Source organism: Nicotiana tabacum, chromosome 14, assembly GCF_000715075.1.
Source record: "Nicotiana tabacum cultivar K326 chromosome 14, ASM71507v2, whole genome shotgun sequence".
Classification (NCBI taxonomy): Eukaryota; Viridiplantae; Streptophyta; class Magnoliopsida; order Solanales; family Solanaceae; genus Nicotiana; species Nicotiana tabacum.
In genome coordinates, this window is record NC_134093.1 from 89,344,469 (window position 1) to 89,371,903 (window position 27,435).

Genomic DNA, 27,435 nt, shown 5'->3' on the forward strand with positions numbered 1-27,435 from the left:
ATGAATTTAATAATGAGGTGCATTCATCATCTGGGGCGTCATCCTCGATTTTAAAATGTATAATTAAACACTAGAACCTTCCCTTTTTGTTTATTCATATTATTATATAGTCACATGATTATGTATTCGTTAAACAATGTTAACATTTAATGATTATATAACATAATATAATATATTATAATACTTGCGAAGATGCTGATATTATTCGCTCTGTTTTTTTTTAAATCAGAGAGATGTGAGAGGAGGATGGTGGAGAAAAGAGTCAAAAGAATCACACCTTTATTCCTTTTAAAAAAATGTAATTTAAAATACATCTTGGTTAATGAATATTGTGAGGTAGGTACTGTTCGGATTTTAAGCTTGTGTAGCTTAAAAAGCGTGAATAAGAAATAGGGAAAAAATAAAATATTTGAGTTTCCCTCCTTGGCAAAGGGATATTATCCCATATTAGAGGAAGAAAAGGTTTTGATGGGTATATATATAATTGTTCTTCTTCTAACTCTTAAAGAGTTAAGAAGAAAGCAAGCCTCGTGTCGTCGCCATCGTCGTCGCTCGCCTCGGCCTCGGCTTCGGTCAAAGATTGATTGATTAATTTTTTTGGACAAAATTTCTTTCAATTATTTAATTAATTAATTAAATAATTAACGAAAACGCGACCCGATCCGGTCAGGCCCATTTTCTTTCCCGAATTATTTTAAATCCGTTTTCCCGCAATAAGCAACTCTATAAATATACTTTGAATCCCAGAATCTTTCCTTACGAAATTTTTTGATCTTCTTCTTCTTCTTCTGCATAAAAATTCCATTGTGTTTTACAGCCTTCGAGTGGCTCGCTGTACACCGGCGTTTTTGGTACCAACACTCCGGTGAGTTAAATCGTTCTATCCTGGGAGGATATATTCCAACACCTCGGGTACTTGAGGGGAATAATTTCTTTAAGGATACACTGTGTATTCAGTGAGCTCGATTTATTCCTGTATTATTTTTCCAGAATTTATTTCGTTAAACAAGTGTTACTAACTTTCTGTTTTGTTTATATATATTTCAGAAAGTTTAATGCTTTAATTGTTTATTACAGCGATACATATTTATAACAATCTTAAGGAAATTAATTTATTATATTCTATATTCTGTTTGTGGAGATTAAAACCTGTGTGGTTTTCTACTCCTTCTAAATTTTACTATTCTAATTTGAAGATATAAAAACTTCATCAGAGTATTGAAATTCAGAAAACGATTTGAAGAACATAAGAATTTCATTGTTTTCTGTGAAATGGTATATAAAAACTTCGGTTTTATTTATTATACGTACGGTTTGTTGTTAATAACAATATTGTTTACTGTTCTGGTTTTGCCATTAATTGAACTCTTCTGTTGTTTACAGTGAGAAATGGCAATTGATAACGGAAATTCTTCTGCGACTGTTGCGGCAACGACGATAGCCTCGTCAAGCCGGACTGTTGTTCCATCGGTAGAGAAACCGGAGAAATTTTCTGGAGCCAACTTCAAATGATGGCAGCAAAGGGTGTTCTTCTGGCTTACCACACTTGGTATGCAGAAATTCACTAGTGAAGAACCTCCAGTGCTTGTTGCGAACATGCCGGACAACGAAAAATTCATGATTGTTGAGGCGTGGAAGCAGGCAGATTTTCTTTGCAAAGGCTATATCTTAAGCGCTTTAGAGGATGACTTGTACAATGTGTAAAGTGCGATGAATACTTCGAAAGAATTATGGGACGCACTTGAGAAGAAGTACAAGACTGAAGATGCATGCTTGAAGAAGTTCGTGGTTTCCAAGTTTCTAAACTATAAAATGATAGACAACAAAACTGTTGGAACCCAAGTTCATGAGCTTCAACTTATTTTTCATGACCTTATTGCGGAAGGTATGATCGTGAATGAAGCATTTCAAGTGGCTGCAATGATTGAAAAATTGCCTCCTTCGTGGAGAGATTTCAAGAACTATCTTAAGCACAAGCGCAAAGAAATGAAGTTGGAATCTTGTGATTCATCTCAAGATTGAGAAAGACAATAAAACAACCGAGAAGAAGTCTCGTGGAAATTCAACGATCATGGGAGCTAATATCGTTGAAGAGACTGCTCCAAAAAGTAAGAAGAGAAAGAGGTCTTCTGGACAGACTAAGGAGCAGAACAAAAAGAAATTCAAGGGCAGCTGCTACAATTGTGGAAAAATCGGTCACAAAGACCCTGATTGTCATCTCCCGAAAAAGGATAAGAAGAAGGGACATGCCAACATAGTGGAGAAGAATGATGACATTGATGATCTGTGTGCAATGCTTTCGGAATGCAACCTAGTTGGAAATCCGAAGGAGTGGTGGATTGACTCTGGAGCCACTCGACATGTTTGTGCTGTCAAGGAAGCATTTGCGAGTTACTCTACTGCTGGTTCCGAAGAAGAGCTTTCCATAGGAAATACTGCAACAGCCAAGATTGAAGGTTATGGGAAGATATTCCTGAAGATGACTTCCGGCAAGGTGTTAACGCTCAACAACGTTCTTCACGTTCCTACTATTAGGAAGAATTTAGTTTCTACTTCTTTACTTGTTAAGAATGGATTCAAATGTATATTTGTTTCTGATAAAGTTGTTGTAAGAAAGAATGAAATGTATGTTGGAAAGGGCTACCTCACAGAGGGCCTTTTCAAACTAAATGTAATGGTTGTTGACAGTATGAATAAAATTTTAGTTTCTTCTTATTTATTGGAGTCAAATGATTTATGGCATATTCGTTTAGGACATGTCAATTACAAAACCTTGAAGAAGTTAATTAATTTAGAAGTATGCCTAAATTCGAGTGTAATAAATCAAAATGTCAAATATGTGTTGAGTCTAAGTTTGTAAAACATCCTTATAAATCTATTACAAGGAATTCAAATCCTTTGGACTTAATACTGACATTTGTGATATGAAGTCGACACCATCTCGAGGTGGGAAAAGTTTTTTATTACTTTTATTGACTATTGCACTCGATATTGTTATGTTTATTTGCTTAATAGTAAGGATGAAGCAATTGAAGCATTTAAGCAATACAAGAATGAAGTGGAGAATTAATTAAATAAAAAGATCAAAATGATTATAAGTGATAGGGGTGGATAATATTAATCTCCCTTTGCAGAAATATGTTCGGAATATGGAATTATCCATCAAACTACTGCACCTTACACACCTCAATCCAATGGAATTGCGGAAACGAAAAATCGGACATTAAATGAAATGATGAATTCTTTATTAATAAGTTCCGGATTACCGCAAAGTTTGTGGGGGGAAGCTATCCTTACAGCTAACCGAATACTCAACAGAGTACCCCACAACAAAACGCAATCTATTCCATATGAAAAATGGAAAGGAAGAAAACCCAACTTGAAATATTTCAAAGTGTGGGGGTGTCTAGCAAAGGTACAAGTTCCTTTACCTAAAAGGGTTAAAATCGGACCAAAACCTATAGATTGCGTTTTCATTGGATATGCTACAAACAGTAAAGCATGTCGGTTTTTGGTTCATAAATTCAATAATCTCAAAATTCACATTAATACGGTAATGGAATCAGATAATGCTGAATTCGTTGAAAGCATCTATCTGTATAAAACTGAATGTGAGTCATTAAGTAAAAGACCTAAACGACCTCGGGAAGAACCAAAGGAAAATACTCTAAGTATAGATCCAAGGCGTAGCAAACGTCAAAGAACATCTACTTCCTTTGGACTAGATTTTGTGACATTCTTGCTTAAAAATGAGTCTCAAACTTTTAAAGCAGCTATGTCATCTTCTGATTCAGCGTTTTGGAAAGAGGCAGTCAATAGTGAGATTCAATCAATTTTGGATAACCATACATGGGAATTGGTTGATCGTCCTCCGGGAAATAAGCCTTTAGGTTCGAAATGGATCTTTAAACGGAAAGTGAAAGATGATGGCACTATTGACAAATATAAGGCAAGACTTGTTGTCAAAGATTATAGACAAAAGGAAGACCTTGATTACTTTGACACTTACTCGCCAGTAATGAGGATAACATCTATTAGGGTATTAGTGGCACTAGCGGCCGTCTATGGTCTTGAAATCCATCAAATGGATGTTAAAACAGCTTTCTTAAATGGAGAATTGGAGGAAGAGATTTACATGGAACAACCTGAGGGTTTTGTGGTTCCTGGTAAAGAAAAGAAAGTGTGCAAACTTGTTAAGTCGCTTTATGGACTTAAACAAGCACCCAAACAATGGCATGCCAAATTTGACCAAACAATGTTGGCAAGTGGGTTTAAAATCAACGAGTGCGACAAATGTGTTTACATTAAAAACACTCCAGATCATGAAGTCATTGTTTGTTTATATGTTGATGACATGTTGATAATGAGCAAAAACATGGCAGATATAAATGCTACTAAGTGCATGTTGGCTAGCAAATTCGATATGAATGACTTAGGAGTTGCTGATGTGATTTTAAGAATCAGAATTCACAAAACTCCACAAGGTCTAGCATTATCACAGTCTCACTATATTGAAAAGGTACTTGACAAGTTCAAGTATTTGGATTTCAAAATTGCCAAGACTCCAATTGACGTGAGTTATGCACTTCAAAAAAATGAAGGTGAAAGTGACTCACAACTGGACTATGCAAGAGTATTGGGAAGTTTGATGTATATCATGAATTGTACGCGACCAGATATAGCATGTGCTATTAGTAAACTAGGTCGGTTTACAAGTAATCGCAATCACATACATTGGATGGCAATGAAACGAGTTTTGGGGTATCTCAAACATACCCAAAATTACGCTTTGCATTATAACAAATATCCCTCCATGATCGAGGGATATAGTGATGCAAATTGGATCACTGGATCATCTGAAGTTAAATCCACGAGTGGATATGTTTTCATAATTGGGGGGTGGAGCAGTGTCTTGGAAATCATCCAAACAAACATGCATCGCCCGTTCTACAATGGAATCTGAATTCATAGCTTTAGATAAGGCTGGTGAAGAAGCTGAATGGCTCCGAAATTTCTTGAAAGATATTTTATTTTGGCCCAAACCTTTGGCACCTATTTGTATACATTGTGATAGTCAAGCGGCAATAGGCAGGGAAGGGAGCGTTATGTATAACGGAAAATCTCGTCATATACGATAGAGACACAATACCGTTAGACAACTACTCTCTAGTGGTGTTATCACAATTGACTACATAAAGTCAAGAGATAACGTGTCGGGTCCACTTACAAAAGGCCTATCTAGAGAGGCAGTTGAAAGATCATCAAAGGGAATGGGGTTAAGGTCTAGGAAAAGTCATCATGGTGGTAACTCTACCTAGCAGACTGGAGATCCCACGAGCTAGGTTCAAAGAGATCAAACAAAGTTAAGAATGACGGTTCAACATTGTCAAATAACTCAACTTATTCTCGTGATGTAGACAATGTTCAGAAATCGAGGTAAAGCATTAAGGCTTTTTGATAAGTCAACAAAGCTTAAAGTTTTTAAATGATTTGCTAAGTCTGGCAGGATATGACCAGATAGTGTGTCTATAGGATTACACGTTTAGAAATCACCTATGTGAGTGTGAAGTGTAAGCCGCTTCAAGGGGAATGAAAGTAAAGGCACATTCTCTAAGCACTCATGAAACCAGGCGGTTCTCATGGCTGAAACGAACACAACCGTGAGAACCATAGAAGATTAAGGATTGATTGTGTGACTTATGTTGTCTAAGTATACAACAAAGCTCGACGGTTCAAAGATATCAAATCTACCGATTGACCGAGTATATCCGATATAAGTTCACTACGAAAAGTTCAAAGGAAAACCTACTTATCCAGATGCAATTAATTCTTGCATGTAAAACACACGCGTCCGTGCATTCCTTTATTTTATAGCCATTCCCCATTCATGTGGGGGATTATTGGGATTTTAAGCTTATGTAGCTTAAAGAAGGTGAGTGAGAAATGGAGAAAAAATAAAATATTTGAGTTTCTCTCCTTGACAAAGGGACATTGTCCCATATTGGATGAAGAAAAGGCTTTTGGCAGGTATATATATAATTACTCTTCTTCTAGCTCTTAAAGAGTTAAGAAGAAAGCAAGCCCCGCGCCGTCGTCGCTCGCTCGGCTTCAGCTTCAGATTGATTGATTAATATTTTTGGACAAAATTTCTTTCAATTATTTAATTAATTAATTAAATAATTGACGAAAAATTCAATCCGGAATAACCCATGACCCGCGACCCAGTCCGGTCAGGCCCGTTTTCTTTCCCGGATTATTTTAAATCCGTTTTCCCGCAATATTTCAAACAACCTGTTCCAACAGCCATGGCTGTTTCTGAAAGGTTGCAAACCTTTTCAGAAACAATGCCAGCAACTCTATAAATATACTTTGAATCCCAGAATCTTTTCTTACGAATTTTTCTGATCTTCTTCTTCTTCTTCTGCACAAAAATTCCAGTGTGTTTTACAGCCTTCGAGTGCTCGCTGTACACCGGCATTTTTGGTACCAACATTCCGGTGAGTTAAATCGTTCTATCCTGAGAGGATATATTCCAGCACCTCGGGTACTTGAGGGGAATAATTTTCTTAAGGACACACTGTGTATTCAGTGGGCTCGATTTATTCTTATACCGTTTTTCCAGAATTTATTTCGTTAAACAAGTGTTACTAACTTTCTGTTTTATTTATATATATTTCAGAAAGTTTAATGCTTTAATTATTTATTACGGAAATACAGATTTATAACAATCTTAAGGATATTAATTTATTATATTTTGTATTCTGTTTGTGGAGATTAAAACTTGTGTGATTTTCTACTCCTTCTGAGTTTTACTATTCTAATTTGAAGATATAAAAACTTTATCAGAGTATTGAAATTCAGAAAACGATTTGAAGAACATAAAAACTTTATCGTTTTCTGTGAAACTGTATTTAAAAACATTTTTTTTATTTATTATACGTATTGTTTGTTGTTAATAACAATATTGTTTATTGTTCTGGTTTTGCCATTAATTGAACTCTTCTGTTGTTTACAGTGAGAAATGGCAATTGATGACGAAAATTCTTCTGCGACTGTTGCGGCAACGATGATAGCCTCGTCAAGGCGGACTGTTGTTCCGCCGGGAGAGAAACCGGAGAAATTTTTTGCAGCCAACTTTAAAGGATGGCAACAAAGGATATTTTTCTGGATTATCACACTTGGTATGCAGAAAACTCACTAGTGAAGAATCTCCAGTACCTGCTGCGGACATGCCGGACAACGAGAAATTCATGATTGTTGAGGCGTGGAAGCAGGTAGATTTACTTTGCAAAGGCTATATCTTAAGCACTTTAGAGGATGACTTGTACAATGTGTAAAGTGCGCTGAATACTTCGAAAGAATTATGGGACGCACTTGAGAAGAAGTACAAGACTGAAGTTGCATGCTTGGAGAAGTTTGTGGTTGCCAAGTTTCTAGACTATAAAATGATAGACAACAAAACTGTTGGAACTCAAGTTCATGAGCTTCAACTTATTTTTCATGACCTTATTGCTGAAGGTATGGTCGTGAATGAAGCATTTCAAGTGGCTGCAATGATTGAAAAATTGCCTCTTTCGTGGAGAGATTTCAAGAACTATCTTAAGCACAAGCGCAAAGAAATGAAGTTGGAAGATCTTGTGATTCGTCTCAAGATTGAGAAAGACAATAAAACAGCCGAGAAGAAGTCTTGTGGAAATTCAACAATCATGGGAGCTAATATTGTTGAGGAGACTGCTCCAAAAAGTAAGAAGAGAAAGAGGTCTTCTGGACAGACTAAGGAGCAGAACAAAAAGAAATTCAAGGGCAGCTGCTACAATTGTGGAAAAACAGGTCACAAAGCCCCTGATTGTCATCTCCCGAAAAAGGATAAGAAGAAGGGACATGCCAACATAGTGGAGAAGAATGATGACATTGATGATCTGTGTGCAATGCTTTTGGAATGCAACCTAGTTGGAAATCCGAAGGAGTGGTGGATTGACTCTGGAGCCACTCGACATGTTTGTGCTGTCAAGGAAGCATTTGCGACTTACTCTACTGCTGGTCCCGAAGAAGAGCTTTCCATGGGAAATACTACAACAGCCAAGATTGAAGGTTATGGGAAGATATTCTTGAAGATGACTTCCGGCAAGGTGTTAACGCTCAACAACGTTCTTCATGTTCCTACTATTAGGAAGAATTTAGTTTCTACTTCTTTACTTGTTAAGAATGGATTCAAATGTGTATTTGTTTCTGATAAAGTTGTTGTAAGCAAGAATGAAATGTATGTTGGAAAGGGCTACCTCACAGAGGGCCTTTTCAAACTAAATGTAATGGTTGTTGACAGTATGAATAAAATTTCAGTTTCTTCTTATTTATTAGAGTCAAATGATTTATGGCATATTCGTTTAGGACATGTCAATTATAAAACCTTGAAGAAGTGAATTAATTTAGAAGTATTGCCTAAATTCGAGTGTAATAAATCAAAATGTCAAATATGTGTTGAGTCTAAGTTTGTAAAACATCCTTATAAGTCTATTGCAAGGAATTCAAATCCTTTAGACTTAATTCATACTGACATTTGTGATATGAAGTCGACACTATCTCGAGGTGGGAAAAGTTTTTTATTACTTTTATTGATGATTGCACTCGATATTGTTATGTTTATTTGCTTAATAGTAAGGATGAAGCAATTAAAGCATTTAAGCAATACAAGAATAAAGTGGAGAATCAATTGAATAAAAAGATCAAAATGATTAGAAGTGATAGGGGTGGAGAATATGAATCTCCGTTTGCAGAAATATGTTCGGAATATGGAATTATCCATCAAACTACTGCACCTTACACACCTCAATCCAATGGAATTGCGGAAAGGAAAAATCAGACATTAAATGAAATGATGAATTCTTTATTAATAAGTTCCGGATTACCGCAAAGTTTGTGGGGGGAAGCTATCCTTACAGCTAACCGAATACTCAACAGAGTACTCCACAACAAAACGCAATCTATTCCATATGAAAAATGGAAAGGAAGAAAACCCAACTTGAAATATTTCAAAGTGTGGGAGTGTCTAGCAAAGGTATAAGTTCCTTTACCTAAAAGGGTTAAAATCGGACCAAAACCTATAGATTGCATTTTCATTGGATATGCTACAAAAAGTAAAGCATGTCGGTTTTTGGTTCATAAATTTGATAATCTCGAAATTCACGTTAATACGGTAATGGAATGAGATAATGCTGAATTCTTTGAAAGCATCTATCCGTATAAAACTGAATGTGAGTCGTTAAGTGAAAGACCTAAACGACCTCGGGAAGAACCAAAGGAAAATACTCCAAGTATAGATCCAAGGCGTAGCAAACGTCAAAGAATATCTACTTCCTTTGGATCAGATTTCGTGACATTCTTGCTTGAAAATGAGCCTCAAACTTTTAAAGCAGCTATGTCATCTTCTGATTCAGCATTTTGGAAAGAGGCAGTCAATAGCGAGATTCAATCAATTTTGGATAATCATACATGGGAATTAGTTGATCCTCCTCCAGAAAATAAGCCTTTAGGTTCGAAATGGATCTTTAAACGGAAAGTGAAAGATGATGGCACTATTGACAAATATAAGGCAAGACTTGTTGTCAAAGGTTATAGACAAAAGGAAGGCCTTAATTACATTGACACTTACTCGCCAGTAACGAGGATAACATCTATTAGGGTGTTAATGGCACTAGCGGCCGTCTGTGGTCTTGAAATCTATCAAATGGATGTTAAAACAGCTTTCTTAAATGGAGAATTGGAGGAAGAGATTTACATGGAACAACCTGAGGGTTTTGTGGTTCCTGGTAAATAAAAGAAAGTGTGCAAACTTGTTAAGTCGCTTTATGGACTTAAACAAGCACCCAAACAATGGCATGCCAAATTTGACCAAACAATGTTGGCAAGTGGGTTTAAAATCAACGAGTGCTACAAATGTGTTTACATTAAAAACACTCCAGGTCATGAAGTCATTGTTTGTTTATATGTTGATGACATGTTGATAATGAGCAAAAACATGGCAGATATAAATGCTACTAAGGGTATGTTGGCTAGCAAATTCGATATGAATGACTTAGGAGTTGCTGATGTGATCTTAGGAATCAGAATTCACAAACTCTACAAGATCTAGCATTATCACAGTCTCACTACATTGAAAAGGTACTTGACAAGTTTAAGTATTTGGATTTCAAAATTGCCAAAACTCCAATTGACGTGAGTTATGCACTTCAAAAAAATAAAGGTGAAAGTGACTCACAACTGGACTATGCAAGAGTATTGGAAAGTTTGATGTATATCATGAATTGTACGCGACCAGATATAGCATGTGCTATTAGTAAACTGAGTCGGTTTACAAGTAATCCCAATCACATACATTGGATGGCAATGAAACGAGTTTTGGGGTATCTCAAACATACCCAAAATTACGCTTTGCATTATAACAAATATCCCTCCGTGATCGAGGGATATAGTGATGCAAATTGGATCACTGGATCATCTGAAGTTAAATCCACGAGTGGATATGTTTTCACAATTGGGGGTGGAGTAGTGTCTTAGAAATCATCCAAACAAACGTGCATCACCCGTTCTACAATGGAATCTGAATTCATAGCTTTAGATAAGGCTGGTGAAGAAGCTGAATAGCTCTGGAATTTCTTGAAAGATATTTTATTTTGGCCCAAACCTTTGGCACCTATTTGTATACATTGTGATAGTCAAGCGGCAATAGGCAGGGCATAGAGCGTTATGTATAACGGAAAATCTCGTCATATACGACAGAGACACAATACCGTTAGACAACTACTCTCTAGTGGTGTTATCATAATTGACTACGTAAAGTTAAGAGATAACGTGTCGGGTCCACTTACAAAAGGCCTATCTAGAGATGCAGTTGAAAGATCATCAAAGGGAATGGGGTTAAGGTCTAGGACAAGTCATCATGGTGGTAACTCTACCTAGCAGACTGGAGATCCCACGAGGTAGGTTCAAAGAGATCAAACAAAGTTATGAATGACGGTTCAACATTGTCAAATAACTCAACCCATTCTTGTGATGAAGACAATGTTCAGAAATCGAGGTAAAGAATTAAGGCTTTTTGATGAGTCAACAAAGCTTAACGTTTTTTAATGATTTGCTAAGTCTGACAGGATATGACCAGATAGTGTATCTATAGGATTACACGTTTAGAAATCACCTATGTGAGTGTGAAGTGTAAGCTGCTTCAAAGGGAATGAAAGTAAATGCACATTCTCTAAGCACTCATGAAATCAGGCGGTGTTCATGGATGAAACGAACACAACCGTGAGAACCATAGAAGGTTAAGGATTGATTGTGTGACTGATGTTGTCTAGGTATACAACAAAGCTCGACGGTTCAAAGATATCAAATCTACCGATTGATCGAGTATATCCGATATAAGTTCACTACGGAAAGTTCAAAGGGAAACCTACTTATCCAGATGCAATTAATTCTTGCATGTAAAACACACACGCGTCCGTGCATTCCTTTATTTTATAGCCATTCCCCATTCATGTGGAGGATTGTTGGGATTTTAAGCTTCTGTAGCTTAAAGAAGATGAGTGAGAAATGGAGGAAAAATGAAATGTTTGAATTTCCCTCCTTGGCAAAGGGACATTGTCCCATATTGGATGAAGAAGGGGCTTTTGATGAGTATATATATAATTACTCTTCTTCTAGCTCTTAAAGAGTTAAGAAGAAAGCAAGCCTCACGCCGTCGTCGTCGTCGCTCGCTCGGCTGCGGCTTCAGCTTCGGATTGATTGATTAATATTTTTGGACAAAATTTCTTTCAATTATTTAATTAATTAAATAAATAATTGACGAAAAATTCAATCCGGAATAACCCATGACCCACGACCCGGTCCGGTCATGCCCGTTTTCTTTCCCGGATTATTTTAAATCCGTTTTCTCGCAATATTTCAAACAACCTGTTCCAACAGTCATGGCTGTTTCTTAAAGGTTGCAAACCTTTTCAGAAACAATGCCAGCAACTCTATAAATATACTTTGAATCCCAGAATCTTTTCTTACGAATTTTTCTGATCTTCTTCTTCTCCTTCTGCACAAAAATTCCGGTGTGTTTTACAGCCTTCGAGTGCTCGCTGTACACCGGCATTTTTGGTACCAACATTCCGGTGAGTTAAATCGTTCTATCCTGGGAGGATATATTCTAGCACCTCGGGTACTTGAGGGGAATAATTTTCTTAGGACACACTGTGTATTCAGTGGGCTCGATTTATTCCTATACTGTTTTTCCAGAATTTATTTCGTTAAACAAGTGTTATTAACTTTCTGTTTTGTTTATATATATTTCAGAAAGTTTAATGGTTTAATTGTTTATTACGGCAATACAGATTTATAACAGGTACTAACTACTAAGTTGAGTTGCTTCTATGTTGATTGGTGATAAGTTGATCTATTGTTTAGTACCAATTCATAAACCTCCCCTACTTAATCCCCCGTGTGGTCCAAATTAAATTCTACTCTCCCTCTCATTTTAAGTTTGCTCTAATTTTTTCCACGTCCATTAGAAAAATAATAAATACAAACATATATTTTCTACGTCTCAAATTATCTGTCGTTTTCTCTTTTATACATCCCTTAATAAAATATTAATTGAAGGAGTTTTGGACTATTTTATCCTTATTTATGTCTTCAAGATATAATCCTTTTCATGGAATATTTACTCTATTTGTGTGGTATCTCGATCTTCAAGAACAATACTATTAAGGGTAATTAAATAGGAAAAAAATAATTAATTTTGTGTTGAATTTCTAAAATGAGAAATAATTTGCGACAACTATTTCTAGAAATCACGATAGATAATTTGAGACGGTGGAGTAGTATACTAAGTTACCCCTATTTAATTATTTTTTTCAAAATTTAGCAATATTAAAAAGAACTATTTATTTAATATTAAGGGTATAATAAAAAATAATTACTAGCAAATTTAGTTTTTAAAATCCTAAAGTGATAATTATTTCGCATAAGTTTTTTAGTTAATGTGACTGTTAATTTGGGATGGGAGGAGTGTGACATAAAAGTAATTTAGTGCACTAAACTTTTTTAACCGTTGAGATTCACGGAAGGGTATCATCATGTCTATTATGTCGTCTTACTTTATAATTATCATGAGAGTGTTTTTAGGACTGAAATTGTGACTTTTTTTGTGGCACAATAACAACTTTTAGTGTTGCACGCTTCAGAAAAATAATAAAGGTTGCCAATCTCTTGCACAATTAGTTAGATTCTTCCCTTTACATAGGATCCACGAAACACTCAAAAGTTTGCAGAGCTAGAGAAGAAGTATTTTAGTCATTCTTTTATTCATTTGTTTACTCATACGGTCAGTTTCTTTGCTTTTTACTATAGCAGTTCTTTTTGACTTTTACTGTTACCCCTCACCACTCCACCAGTCACCACACAAGTATGCAGCGAGCAAATCGAGTTTGTATTATGGGTGTCAAACGGCCGGGTTGACCCGGTTTCGGACTGGCCCACACCGGTTTTAGTCCGGATCGGACCGATAGGGGGCCGGGCAGGGTTGGGTTGGGACAGGTAACGGATTGTGCCGAGTAGGATAGGGGTATCGGTTAACCGGACCGGTCAGAAACGGTACTGTCAAGTCAGTTCGAACTAGTTAATCGGACCGGCTCGGACCGATTCAACGGCTATAAATCAATTTTTTTTAAAAATATAGTGGGCAACGGTCAGCTGCCATTTTGACCATTGTCCAACGGCTATTTTGCAAGAATAGCCCTTTTTTGGGCATTTATTTTCAAAAATATCACTTTTAGTATTTACTAATTTAGCCATTTGAAAAACTATAAATATATCCCCCCCTTCTTCTTTATTTCTTCACTCATCTCTCAATTCTCAAACCCAAACAATTGTCATTCTCTCATCCTTCACCTAAATTGCAATCAACTATTTGACTCTTATTTTTTTTTTTTGGAATTTTATTTATGGTATTATTTGAAGTTTGAACTTTGAACGATTGACGTTTCTTCTTGATAACATCGGAGTTGCGAAATTCAATTTCAAGACTTCAAAAATCATCAAGTGTTCAATTTATTGCGGAATTCGGTGCACTCCTTCCAACTCTTTCTCTTATTTAATATTTTATTTGCATATTTATTTTTTATTAGTAGTTAAATTTTCACAATATGTTTAATGCTGCAAAAAGAGTCTGTAATAAGATTGCTAATCGAGGTAATCGGAAAAATAGAAAAAGAGGTACTACTTCAACTTCTAGTAGTAATTTTGAACGACTTTACACATGTTTCTGAAACATAACCTGATAATAATATAGATTTTGAACGATTACAGAAAGATTTCGGTATAGAAGATAATGAATTAGAAATTGAAGATGAGACACTCCTTATAACAATAATGTCGCTATTTCAATATTAAGACTGCATTTGAAACCACCACTTGACGAAATTTTTTCATGTTAGGTGTGCATGTCATGCTTATAATTTAATTGTTAAAAGTGGCCTTGATTTATTTTTGACTGAGATTACTCATGTTAGAAGAACAGTTGGTGTTATTCAAGAAAATAATAGACAATCTAGAATTAAGGAATTTAAGACTAAGTGTACTGAACATAACCTTAACCCCAGATTCATACAAGATGAAATTGTTACTAGATCAAATTATACATACTTATTTTTAAAATATTGCTATAAATATAGATTGCCGATAACTGAAGTTGCTAATGCGCATTGTACTGATCCAAACCGTATGTTAGCAACTAATACTTGGGAGGCCATTAATGATGTTGTTAAATTTTTACATAAATTCTATGCAGCTACTGTTGAGTTTTCTGGAGCATATTACCCTACTGTTACTATGACTTTAGTAGATATTGCTGAAATTTCTTTTCTACTCTCTGAATTTAAGAAGAAAGAAAAATATAAGGATGCTGTTGAAAAAATGCAAGCAAAATTCAAAAAATATTTCTTTCCAATTCCTCTTATTTACTTAATTGGTGCTGTTTTAAATTCTTATATTAAGATGTCTAATTGTCACCAATTAATCAATGCTTTATATACTTATATGGAGATTGGACCAACTGAAACCCTAGATATATATAGTTGTATGAACAAGCTAAATGATTATTCACAATAATTATATGATTATTATACAAATATAATTGATGATGTTGCTATTAATGTAAGCAATGTTAATCCCACTATGCATTGTACTGCTTCTGCTACTATGGATGAAGATGAAGGCCTTGATGGCTATAATATTTGGTCTACATTTCCTTCCACTCAAACCAGTAGTAGGAACATTGATGAACTTCAATTCTACTTGCAAAAGCAAACAGAGCATCGCACAAAAGAATTTTCACCAATGGGATGGTGGCATGAGAATGAAAAGCAATTTATTATTCTTTCCGCTATGGCTCGAGACGTGTTAAATATACCAATTTTAACTGTTGCATCAGAGAGTGCATTTAGTCAAGCAAGACAATAACTAAGAGACACCCGTCACTCATTGGGAAGTAATGCTTTGAAAGTTTTAATATGTTTCAGTCTTTCAGATATTGGATTAGATCATAACGATGAAATCAGGGACGTGAAGATGTTGAAAACCAGAAGACGAGGAACTTGGAGATATATTAACACATGGTAATCCATATGAATTTAATACTCCAGAAGATGGCCAAGAAGTTCATATTGATTATGAAGAACTTACTAAGGCAATGCAAAACATTTGAAGTTCTTGATTTATATTTAATAATTCAAATTTGAATTTACTATTTTTTCTTTAATTTAGTTGTTGTAAAATGTAAACTTTAATTTGCAAGTTTGAATTAAAAAAGAATTTGTAAATTATAAGTTAAATTTGTTTCCATCTTCATTGTATTATCTTAAATTCTTAATGAAATACTCAAATATAAGGCTTTTAAAGCCTTTGAAATTTATTCAAACACTCTTTTTATAATATATTTTTTATGTTTTCCATTTTTACTTTATCTTAATAGAAATTACGATAGTTATACAAAAATCAAAGTACACACACACAAAAAAAATCCGGCCCGGCCCGGAACCTTTCCGGTTCAAATTTTTACCGACCAGGCACAAAACCAGTAAATCGGTATTTGAAACCGGTATCCGGCCCGACACGATGACCGACCGGTCTCCTTTTCCAATAACCCGGCCCGGCCCCTTGACACCCATAGTTTGTATGCACAATTTTATGTGGGGTGGTGGCGAGGGAGGGGGAGAGGATAGGAATTTAGAGTTTTTTTATAGGGATATGGGGTGCTGTTTCAGTAGGAGAGGTGGTGAAAGTAATAAATACTTTGGGTAAGGGCAGAGCTAGAAGGTAACCTACAAGTTAGATCGAATTTAATAATTTTGGTCGAACTTTATATTTATATTAAGATATTCATTAACTATGTACAAATTTAAATTCATAATTCAATTACTAAACACCTAATGTAGTTATATATCTTAAAATTTAAGTATTATAAAGTTTAAATTCTGCCTCCACTTCTATTTAAAACTGGAGGGGGAGAGGAAAGAAGAAGAAAAACAGGAATCACATCGAAACATAAGGTGAAATGCAGGGGTAAAGAATAACAAATGTTGATATTTTTCTTTGAGTTTCACATTACACTTATAAAGTAAATATACACTACTAAATCACTTAAAATAAAATTACAAGTGATTTGATAACATTGTAAATCGAATAGGATCGATGGAGATTTAACTAAGGTTTCATTTGGGGGGTGAGAACATGGAGAGAGAGAAAATGAGATATTTTCTTTATTCATTTGAAAAACTGATACAAGAATATTATAGATTCCTAATATATACCTAGGGTAAAAGAGTAAAAGAGCCTATATCCTAACTCTAACCGGATCCACCAACTATGTATAGAATAAATACGATGTAGTCTAATTATTACAAAGTGGGCTAATTATGGCCCAACTACTAACACTACTAACAAATGCGTATCTACTGGATTGGAAGTTCAGGCCCAAATGTCCACATGATCAGGTAACTCCAACACCCCCCTCAATTTGGAGGGTCAGGTCACACCCAACTTGCCAAGCAACAAATGATGATGTCCACTTGTCAAAGACTTGTTAAATATGTCAGCCAACTAAGAAGAATTAGAGAGATGATGCAAGGGAATTGGACCATCAGCCAATTTTGTCCGTATGAAATGACAGTCCACCTCAATGTACTTAGTACGTTCGTGAAACATAAGATTTTTCGCAATTTGTAGGGCTGTCAAATTATCATAGAAGACAGGAATAAGAGACACAGTTGGAAGCCCCAAATCAGTGAGTAAGCGAACCAACCAAACCAATTCAGCCACAACCTTTCTCATTGCCCGATACTCAGCTTCACCGGAGGATAAAGAGACAACTGCCTGTTTCTTAGATTTTTAACTTATTAAAATTCTACCTAAAGATATGCAGAAACTAGAAACAGACCTACGAGACTCAGAACATACTGCCCAATTACTATCACAGTAGGCAAGTACAGAAAAATCAGGAGAGTTATTGAGAAAACCCCCAACATGAGGAGTACCTTTCAAATATCTCAAAATGTAAAGAGCATCAGTCATATGAAGCATCCTAGGACATTTGAGAAACTGACTTAGGTGCTAAACAACAAAGCACAAGTCAAGTCTAGTGCGGGTGAGAAAATTAAGTTTACCAACAAAACTTCTATAAGTCTCAGGCCTAGACAACAACTCCCCATCACCAGATTTAAGTTTCAAATTCAAGAGGAGAAGCCACGGCAGAAACATAATCACAATTAAACTTATGAAGTAAGTCAGCAATAAATTTCCTTTGGTGAAGAATTATCCCAGATTCATCATATAAAACTTCAATAACAAGAAAATAGTTGAGTAAACCCAAATTTTTATCTCAAATTGATTGTTCAGAAACTCCTTAAGGACAGAAATTTCATGAAGATCATCGCCCATAAGAATAATATCATCTACATATACGACAAGAAAGACAGTAGAAGCAACTGATTTCTTAATGATGAGAGAATAATCATTTAGAGAAGGAATATAACTCTTGGAACAAAGAGCAGGTGATAACTTGTCATACCACTGACGAAAGTCTTGTCTTAGACCATAAAGAAACTTTTGGTACTTGTAAACCAAAGGAGAAGTGTGCTGGACAGTAGAATTAACAATAAGACATAGAGGAAACTTCATGTAAACCTCCTCATCCAAGTCACCATGGAGAAATGTATTATTAACATCTAATTGGAAAAGAGACCAACCTTTCTTGATAGCAAAAGCTATAAGATATCTGATGGTGCACATCTTGACAACGGGGGAAATTTTTTTATGAAAATCAATTCCCTCAATTGGTGTATCACCCCGTACCACTAATCTAGTCTTATACCTCTCCATACTACCATCAGCTTTGTGTTTAATTTTATACACCCGTTTACAACCAATTGGCTTTTTTCCTTTAGACAATTCAACTATTGTCCAAGTCTTATTAGTCTCTAAAGCCTCAAATATTTTCCTCATGTCCACTTGCTAAGCAGGACACGCAGCTGTCTGAGTACAAGAATGAGTCTCAGTTGTTTTTGTATGGGCAATAGAAAGTGATGTAGAAGTGGAGCTGGAAAGAGAAGGTGAAAGTTGTGTAACAAAGTCATTAAGATAGGAAGGTAGTGTGTGAGTTTTGCTACTCCTTCTAACTTCAGGAGGGGGGATAGAAGAGGAATGAGAAGGCATAAAAATTGAAGGGATGGCTGGTGGATCAGAAGGTGTATCAGGTGAAGAAAGAATAGAACAAGGAAGAGAAGAAGGATCAGACTGAAAATGATAAGATTCATCAACATGAATAGAAGGGACAAGAGAGCTAGGGGATGTAGAAGACAAAAGAAATGGAAAAATGGACTAATGAAATACCACATCTCTGGAGACAAAGACAGTTTTGGTGGATAGATTGTACAATTTGTACCCTTTCTTACCAAATGGATAACCAATAAACACACATGGGGTTGCTCTAGGATCTAACTTGTCTCTATTGCATTTAGGGATAATAACATAACATAGGCATCCAAAAGGCTTCAAGTGAGCATAAGAAGGTAAATTTCCATATAGGATTTCATAAGGGGTTCTATTATGCAAGACAATTGAAGGGAATCTATTTATCAAGTAAGTGGCAGTTAGGACACAATCTCCCTAGAACTTTGTTGGCAGTTTTGATTGGAATAATAAAGCTCTAACTATTTCTAGCAAGTGTTTGTGTTTTCTCTCAACAACACTATTTTGTTGAGGTGTGTGAGGACATATAGTTTGATAGACAATCCCATTATCAGAGAAATATTGTAAGCCAGAAAAAAAATAATCACTCAACAGAAATAAAATTGAGAAATGATCTTAAACATGTAGTGATAAGGCAAAAGAGAATGAACTAGGGTTACCAATCTCCTTCCTTTTTAGTCGAAGAAGTGAGACTTGAAACAAGCTTAAACTGAGAGAAACTTGCCGAAATCAGAAGAAAAACGTCAATGGAAAGTGAAAGGAAAACCGTTGCTGGAATCTCAGGTACACCGTCTACTAAAAAAAATGGCAAGCTCGTAACTTTTTTCGATTCAACCAACAGGGGTAACACCGCTCCATAACTCACCCTCGAATCTACCAAAACCCTCGCTCTGATACAATGATAACATTGCAAATCGAACATGATCGATGGAGATTTAGCTAGGGTTTCATTTGGGGGGCGGGTGAGAACGCAGAGAGAGAGAAAATGAGATATTTTCTTTATTCATTTGAAAAACCGATACAAGAATACTCTAGACTCCTAATATATACCTGGGGCAAAAGAGTAAAAGAACCTATATCCTAACTCTAACCAATCCACCAATTATATATAGAATAAATACAATGTAGTCTAATTATTACAAAGTGGGCTAACTATGGGCCAACTACTAACACTACTAACAAATGCCTATCTACTGGACTCAAAGTTGAGGCCCAAATGTCCACGGGATCAGGTAACTCCAACATGATTATACAAGAAAAACTAGTAACATAAAAATAAGATAAGTAAACATGCGGGCCAACAAGTTAAAATGATCGGATAGCGTAAGAACTCTTTATTAATTCTAATATGGAGGCTTTCCATAATTAGAATTGCTTCAACCGTTGGAAATTGTAAAGAGTATTAGCTAATGGTCTTAAATCTTTATTTGAATTAAAGGGAGTGACTCAGATGGATTCATGGACATATCCGTCTTCAACAACATATATATAGTACCTCTCATATTCAAACAAATAATTTTACCAAAATTATTTGGTTATTTGACCCACTTCAATTTTTAAGAAAAATTCACTAAGTACAGTATTATTCATCATCCACTAATTTAAATTCTAATGCTTGCGTAATAAGTCAAAGTTTTCCTTTTCTTTTCTTTTTTTAAGTACTTACCAAATAAGTAAAGAAGAAAAGCTAGATATTTGATGAATTAGATGCGAAGTTAGAATTTGAAGTTTACAGATTCAGAATTTTAGTTTTTTATAATTACTGATTATAAATAAATAATTTATACATATTTAATTAATTTTCTAAAATAAATACGGAATTCAAAATTTAAATTAAAGCTACTAAATCCGGTTTAACCTATAAATTTTACCTGCTCACGATTCACGAGCATCAGTGACCTTATAGTAATAATTTGCACTGATATCTTGATACGTCATTTTCGTCATTCATTCATTCATTCACTTACTGAATTGGGTATTAGTTGACAGATAAATCTGCAGCTCTTGTTATGATTTTTTTTCATCTCTAGAATTGTAAGCACCAACTTTCTTTATTTACCATTGTATTTATACGACAAAGTGAACGTGATCCCTGAAAAAGATATTTATGATGATGGTGTTGGCTTCCATTTTTGGAATTTCTTTTTATTGGTGCTTTCTTGTTTCAATCAATCACTACTTTATTTACCCAACTACATCCTTAATTGTCACACAAATTTACGTACTGGCTTTGAACTACAGACTTAATTTAACATTTTTGGCCCCCCCTCCCAAAAAGAAAAAAACCAACTTTACTTTTTGTATCAACCATGTCTTTTATTCCAAAGGTTAATTGTGAGTTAATTGCCACTGTTAGCAACCAAATATAAAGCAATACTGCTTTTGACTTGTAATATTCAGAAGCTGATCTAAAATTTTAACTTAAAGATTTCAACCTATTTTTACTAGTTGAATCCATTGCATTATGGACTGAAAATGTTATATTTGTTAAAACATTAGTGATTTATCACATTTTTATCTCTTTGTCGAAAATATTGAGTTCAGGTAAACTCAGTAAACTAGGCTCCATCCGCCTCCGATGATAATTTAATACAAATTAAATGCGTACACATTAGGCTTGAGGCAGAAAATTTTGAATTTTCCATAACCTAACACATACAGTATTAATACGGATTAAAAGCATGTATGGTGGCCCTTCTTAGCAAAAGTTTTTGTTCATGTCCACCTCAAAGAGTCGTAGGTTTAGATTTACTCTTAGGTATCTTGCAAAAGTACATCTGATAGTGGATAATTGTAAGTAGGGGTGTACAAAGAAAATCGACAAACCGCACCAAATTAATAATTCGAGTCAAATTAAGAAAAAAAACTCGACTATGGTTTGATGTTAGAAAAAAAAAACCCGAACATAATTGGTTTGGTTTGATTTTAACTAAAAAAAGTCAAACCGAAACCAAACCAATCCGGCATTACGTATATACAAGTTTTAAAAATATTTTATACATAAAAATAATTATTGTAATGTAATTTATAAGTATTTTTTAAACCTTTTAAACTTTTGAATGGTCAAATATGTTTTATAACCCATAAAAGTTAGTGATTCAAATAAAGTACAAAGCAAAATCAAATCAATGAAAATGCTAATAAAAAATTTCAATTCAACAATAGGAATGACAATAATGTTGGATATTTATCAGCTGGCAATATCTTGAGACTACGAGGAAATAACAAGAACATTACCAGGGCAATAATTGATCTAGACTACCAATCCCCTCTTCCCAATTACTGGATATAGCTTAGACCATAAAAAAATTCTGTTGAATCAATGAATATATCTTCATCATACTTGGACTCAATCATAGTGAGTAGATGCAGCTAAACAGTGAGAACTATATGAATTAGGTATCTTGCAAAAGTACATCTGTTAGTGGATAGTTGTAAGGGTGGCAAATGAGCTGTTTGACTGTATTTTGGTTGGTTAAGATGGGCCGGCTCATTAAATAGGTCATCGCTCGACTCTGCCCAAAGTTCATTTGGTTAAGATGAACTAAACAATGGATTGTAACTTAACCCGTTCAAATTAACCCAAATCTTTGCAATATTCTTAACTTTTAAACAAGCGTATATAAAAATTATCTTATGTTTTGGAATAAATGTCAATTCATGCCTAATGATTTCTTTCCTCAATTTAGATTTAGAATTTTATTTGATAGTTATTTATCATATAATACTAACAAAGATTAAAATAATTAAAAAAAATAGTAAAATTAGAACTTCCCACCCACCCCAACCCACCTCCCTCCACCCAAACCCCCACCTTGCCCCCGAACCCCGACCCCCACCCTAAATAGAAAATATATTCATTGTACTTTCTTTTAATGTTGTAGATAGAATATTTTCTTTTTCATTTCAACAAAATGAGTATTTTCTTTTTTATGATGTAGAAAAAGTATTTTATTTCATTTCAATAAAATAATTACTTTTTCATTACGTAGAAGAAGTATTTTCTTTTTCATAAAATGAGTACTTTCTTTTCATGTTATACAAAAATAATTTTTTTTCCCCAACAAAATGAATACTTTCTTTTCATGATATAGAAAAAATATATCTTTTTTACAAAATTAGTACTTTCTTTTCCTGTTGTAGAAAAAATAATCTTTTATTTCAACAAAAAAAATATATTTTCTTTTCATGTTATAGAAAAAAATATTTTCTTTCATTTCAATAAAATGAGTACTTTATTTTATTTTATTTTATTGTGATACCTGAAAAATATGTCAGTACTCATCCTTTATTTAATTGATATAGATTTTATTTGTTATTTTTTTTTTGTTGTGATAATGTGTTTCTTCTTTATTTTCACATTTTTTCAATGTTTGATGATTATTTTTGTCAACAACAATTAGTTAAATAAATTATTCGATATCACGAAAAGAAAGTACCCATTTTGTAGAAATGAAAGAAAATACTTTTTTACGTCATGAAAAAAAATACTCAATTTGTTAAAACGAAAGAAAATATTTTTTCTATATCATGAAAAGAAAGTACTTTAAATAATATTTTCATATATTTAGGGTGGGGGGTCGGGAGTAGAGGTGGGGTTGGGTGGGTGAGAGTGGAGGGCTGAGGTGGGGATGGAGTGGGGTAGGGGTTGGGTGGGGGTGGGGTAGGGGATGTGGGTGGGGTGGTGGTGGTTGGTGGAGATGGGGAAGGTTTAAAAAGTTTTGGAAAATATTTTACTTCTCTTGATAGGGAAATTATTTTTTTCCAATTGGACAAAAATGAGTTTATAAAGAAAATATTTTCAAACATTTAAACCAATCAAACATGAAAAAATAAGAAAATATTTTTCAGAACATAGGTCAAGGTAGAACTCTAAGATTGAGCATTTTCATGGGGTCAATGTTGGGTATCAACATGGGTCCATTTGGGTTTATAATTTTTGATGAGTTAACTTGGGCTAATCCAAAACAGTCCATTTTTAAAATCGTTAAAACCCAAATCCATTAAAACTTGGACGGGTTAGACGGGTCAAATAGATTTAGGTTAATTTTGCCACCCTAGATAGTTGCAACGCTCCACCAATTAATTCATTATAGTACTACTCAAAGGCAGGGGCGACTCTAAGGCTTTGGGCAGTATGGCCATTGCTTTAGGCCCCCAAATTTTGAAGGCCCCCAAATTTTGAAGGCCCCAAATTTATTTTAAATTCTTATTATTATTGTTACTATTATATATTATATAATTTATATAAATAATTAGAATAAAAAAAAGTGTTACAGTATATTTTTTGTTACTTGATTGAGGTTATTTTATACAATAAATTTATAGATTATGATAATTTTCTTCCCTCATTAATTAGTATATCTGACAAGAGTGGGTTGCTCTAGTGGTGAGCACCCTCCACTTCCAATCAAGAGGTTGTGAGTTCGAGTCACCTCAAGAGCAAGATGGGGGGTTCTTGGAGGGAGGGAGCCGATGGTCTATCGGAAACAGTCTCTCTACTCTAGGGTAGGGGTAAAGTCTGCGTACAAACTACCCTCCCAAGATCCCACTAATGAGATTATACTGAGATTAAGGGCCTCCGAATATGATTTCGCCTTAGGCCCCGAGATCTGTTGAGCCGTCCCTGCTCAAAGGAAGTAATTACAACTTCACGTTAATTAGAAAAAAGAAAAAGAAAATAAAAATAACCTTATATTTACATTTATTATAAGACAGAAACTAGTGATGATAAGTGTAACCATGGTGGCATTTTCCTTACTATAATATCATTTTTTTCTACAAGATTTAACAACTAATCAACCATTTTCCTTTTACAAGTGTTCATAACACCAAAATATTAAAATTCCACTTTTATTTCCACCGTAAAATCGAAAGAAAAATCTCCTATTCATTTATACCTACAGCTCTCTCAAACTATTTTTCAGAACATATCATATTTTGGCGACTTTCTTTGTACTCTGGCCAACACTTGAGGAGGCGTAGTCATAATTTTAAGTTTATGAGTTCAGAATTTTAATAATTTTAAGTTACTGAATTCTAATTTATAATTTAAATATATTTAATAAATTTTTAACACAAATATAAAGTTTGGATTAGAATTACTGAGTTCACCTGAACCCGCTCCCACCATTCTAGCTCCACCCTGACACCAAGCCTCCTTTAATCATAATTTCTGATGCACCGGTGATCGGAGATGATACTAGGGTTCCACGTCTGAACCTTTCCGCAGTTCAATAACGAATGGATTCCCTCCAGAAATTCCTTTCAGATTCGGTCAACTCCAATATTTTACTTGGTCAACACCAAATCAACATGGTTTCCAACGAAATCACCTTCGCCATCCATCAGATTATTGCCAATGACGATCGCTCTTCTTGCCTCTACCCAATCACCAGATACACTGTATCTACCACCGCTGCCAAATTGAATCACAAGAGAACGATTTCGGAAATCGGTCGGAGAGTAGAGGTTTTAGAGGAAGAAGGTGGTGGCGATTAGGAGATTGAGCTGGACGCGGTGGATCTACTGGCGGAGAACATCCACTTTTACGATTTTTTCAAAAAAAAAAAAAGTTTCAAACAAGCTATATGCGAATTTACAAATGCATATGAGAGCTCACAATTAAGAATCCGACAAGTTGGGTCGATTTTGGAAAATTTTATTGTAATTGTCTGCGAAACGAAGGAGTTATCATGTTGCTGGAAAACTGGCAATCTGATATGTGTCCTTTGAGGACGACCGTAGCTGGGTTGTTGTTCAGCCATTATTTAGAGGAGAAGAAAAATAATTAATCGACCGTACTGTGTATCTTGATGATTCTAGGGAGCATTGTTTGTGTGGTACCTTCTAACTTGGTTGCTAATATGGACAAATTAATAGAGAGGTCTACTATCACAGTGGAGGGCCGTTAGGGCTAGGGAAAATTCCGAACAATTTATTGACGGTAGGGATGAATTTAAATGAAAAATATAACCGGGGGCAAATGTAAATTATAGGGAATTTTATGAAAATGTCTCAAATAAGTCATAACTTACTAATATCTAGTCATTAATCATAAACTTATCAAAACTAGCTAAGCACATACAAAAATTAATAACCCAAATAAATAATAATTCTTTCTCTCCAACAATCACACGCAAAGATCTTCTTTCATATTTTAAGCGTGATCAATAACATTATATACAAAATTCCAATAATCTAAGCAAAAGAAACCTTTTTCAATAGGTATGGTTGAAATTCATTCAAAATATATAGATGAGTAAATACACAAAATTTGAGGAAGATTGGAGGTGATTTGGACTGATTTGGTATCAAAATTTATAGTTAAAATCGAGTTCAAAAAGTTCTTCTGCGACACATGTATCAAACATGTATCACGTATGTATCTCACACACACGTATACATGTGATATATATTTGATACAAATATGATACATATGTGATACACAAATAATACACTGTGTGATACACATATAATTTTTTTTCAAATTCATCTTCTACTTCGAGTTTTCAATTCAAACTACCTCAAAACTCTACCAGATCATCCCAAAACTAGGATTTAAACTCCTTAATAAGTATTCAATCTATTCCAACAACATTCACTAAAAAAAAGTTGATATTTTTTTTGCTACAAATAGCTAATTGACTAATATTGGAAACATTTTATGAATTGACTAATTTTTATACTAACTTACTTATGGGATGGCATAACTAGTAATTTTTAAATTATATACCACAGTAGAGGAGCAAATTCATTGTTTGGAGCTTGTTTCTGATTGGCCACATTTGTTAGAGCCCGTTTGTCTAAGTTACCAAAAATTGGTTTTTCTAAAAAGTTCTTTTCTTTAGAAGGATTTTTCGAAAAAGTACGTGTGACGACCTGATAGGTCATTTTGAGTACTAACTTTTACTTTTGTGTTCCGAGACCTCTATTACCTTTATTTGATATTTCTTGATTTGCGTTGCATGATCCGTGTTATTTTCCGAAAAGTTTTTGCATTAAAATTTAAAGAAAAAGTAATTTTTAGCTTAAAATAGGACGTGGGTTGACCACGGTTAACATTCTTGATAAACGACCTCGAATCGGTATTTTGACAATTTCGGTAGGTTCGTATGATATTTTTGGACTAGTACACACTTTTAGTTGGGGTCCAGGGTGACCCGAGCATATTTTGGTGTGTTATGTAAAAAATTATGAAAATGAGTTTTCAAGTTGAAAATCATGTGTTTTGGTAATCGATTCCCGTTATTTGATATTATTTTGATGATTTGAGGTAACGAGTAAGTTTATATGATGTTATTACACTTGTGTGCATGTTTGGTTTGGAGTCCGAGGGGCTCGGATGAGTTTCAGGTGTGTTACGGAAGAGCTTGAGTTATTGAGCAATTGATGGTGCAATACCAGTTGCTGGTGTCTGATGCAGATCTCTCAATTGTGAGGTCTGGCTCGCATTTGCGAGTCCCTCTTTTGCGAACAAGAGTTCGGATTTGCGAGCTGGGCTGGAGGGTTGGAACTTCACTTTTGCGAAGAATAGTTTGCATTTGATAACCAAGCTGAGACCGTATTTGCGATCTCAGAGTCGCATTTGCGACACATTATCTTGGGAGTGAGCTTCTGTCACGATCCAAAATCCATAAAGGTCGTGATGGCATC

At 34.7% G+C, this 27,435-nt stretch overlaps 1 long non-coding RNA gene across 1 annotated transcript; it reads right to left on the reverse strand.

Annotated features, from left to right (window-relative positions):
* Positions 1-21,905: 21,905 nt before the first annotated feature.
* Positions 21,906-25,724, reverse strand: LOC142168763 (uncharacterized). Its single transcript, XR_012698762.1, has 2 exons — positions 24,895-25,724; positions 21,906-24,406 (listed from the first exon to the last, which is right to left on the reverse strand). It is a non-coding gene; the product is annotated as an uncharacterized LOC142168763 (long non-coding RNA).
* Positions 25,725-27,435: the final 1,711 nt, after the last annotated feature.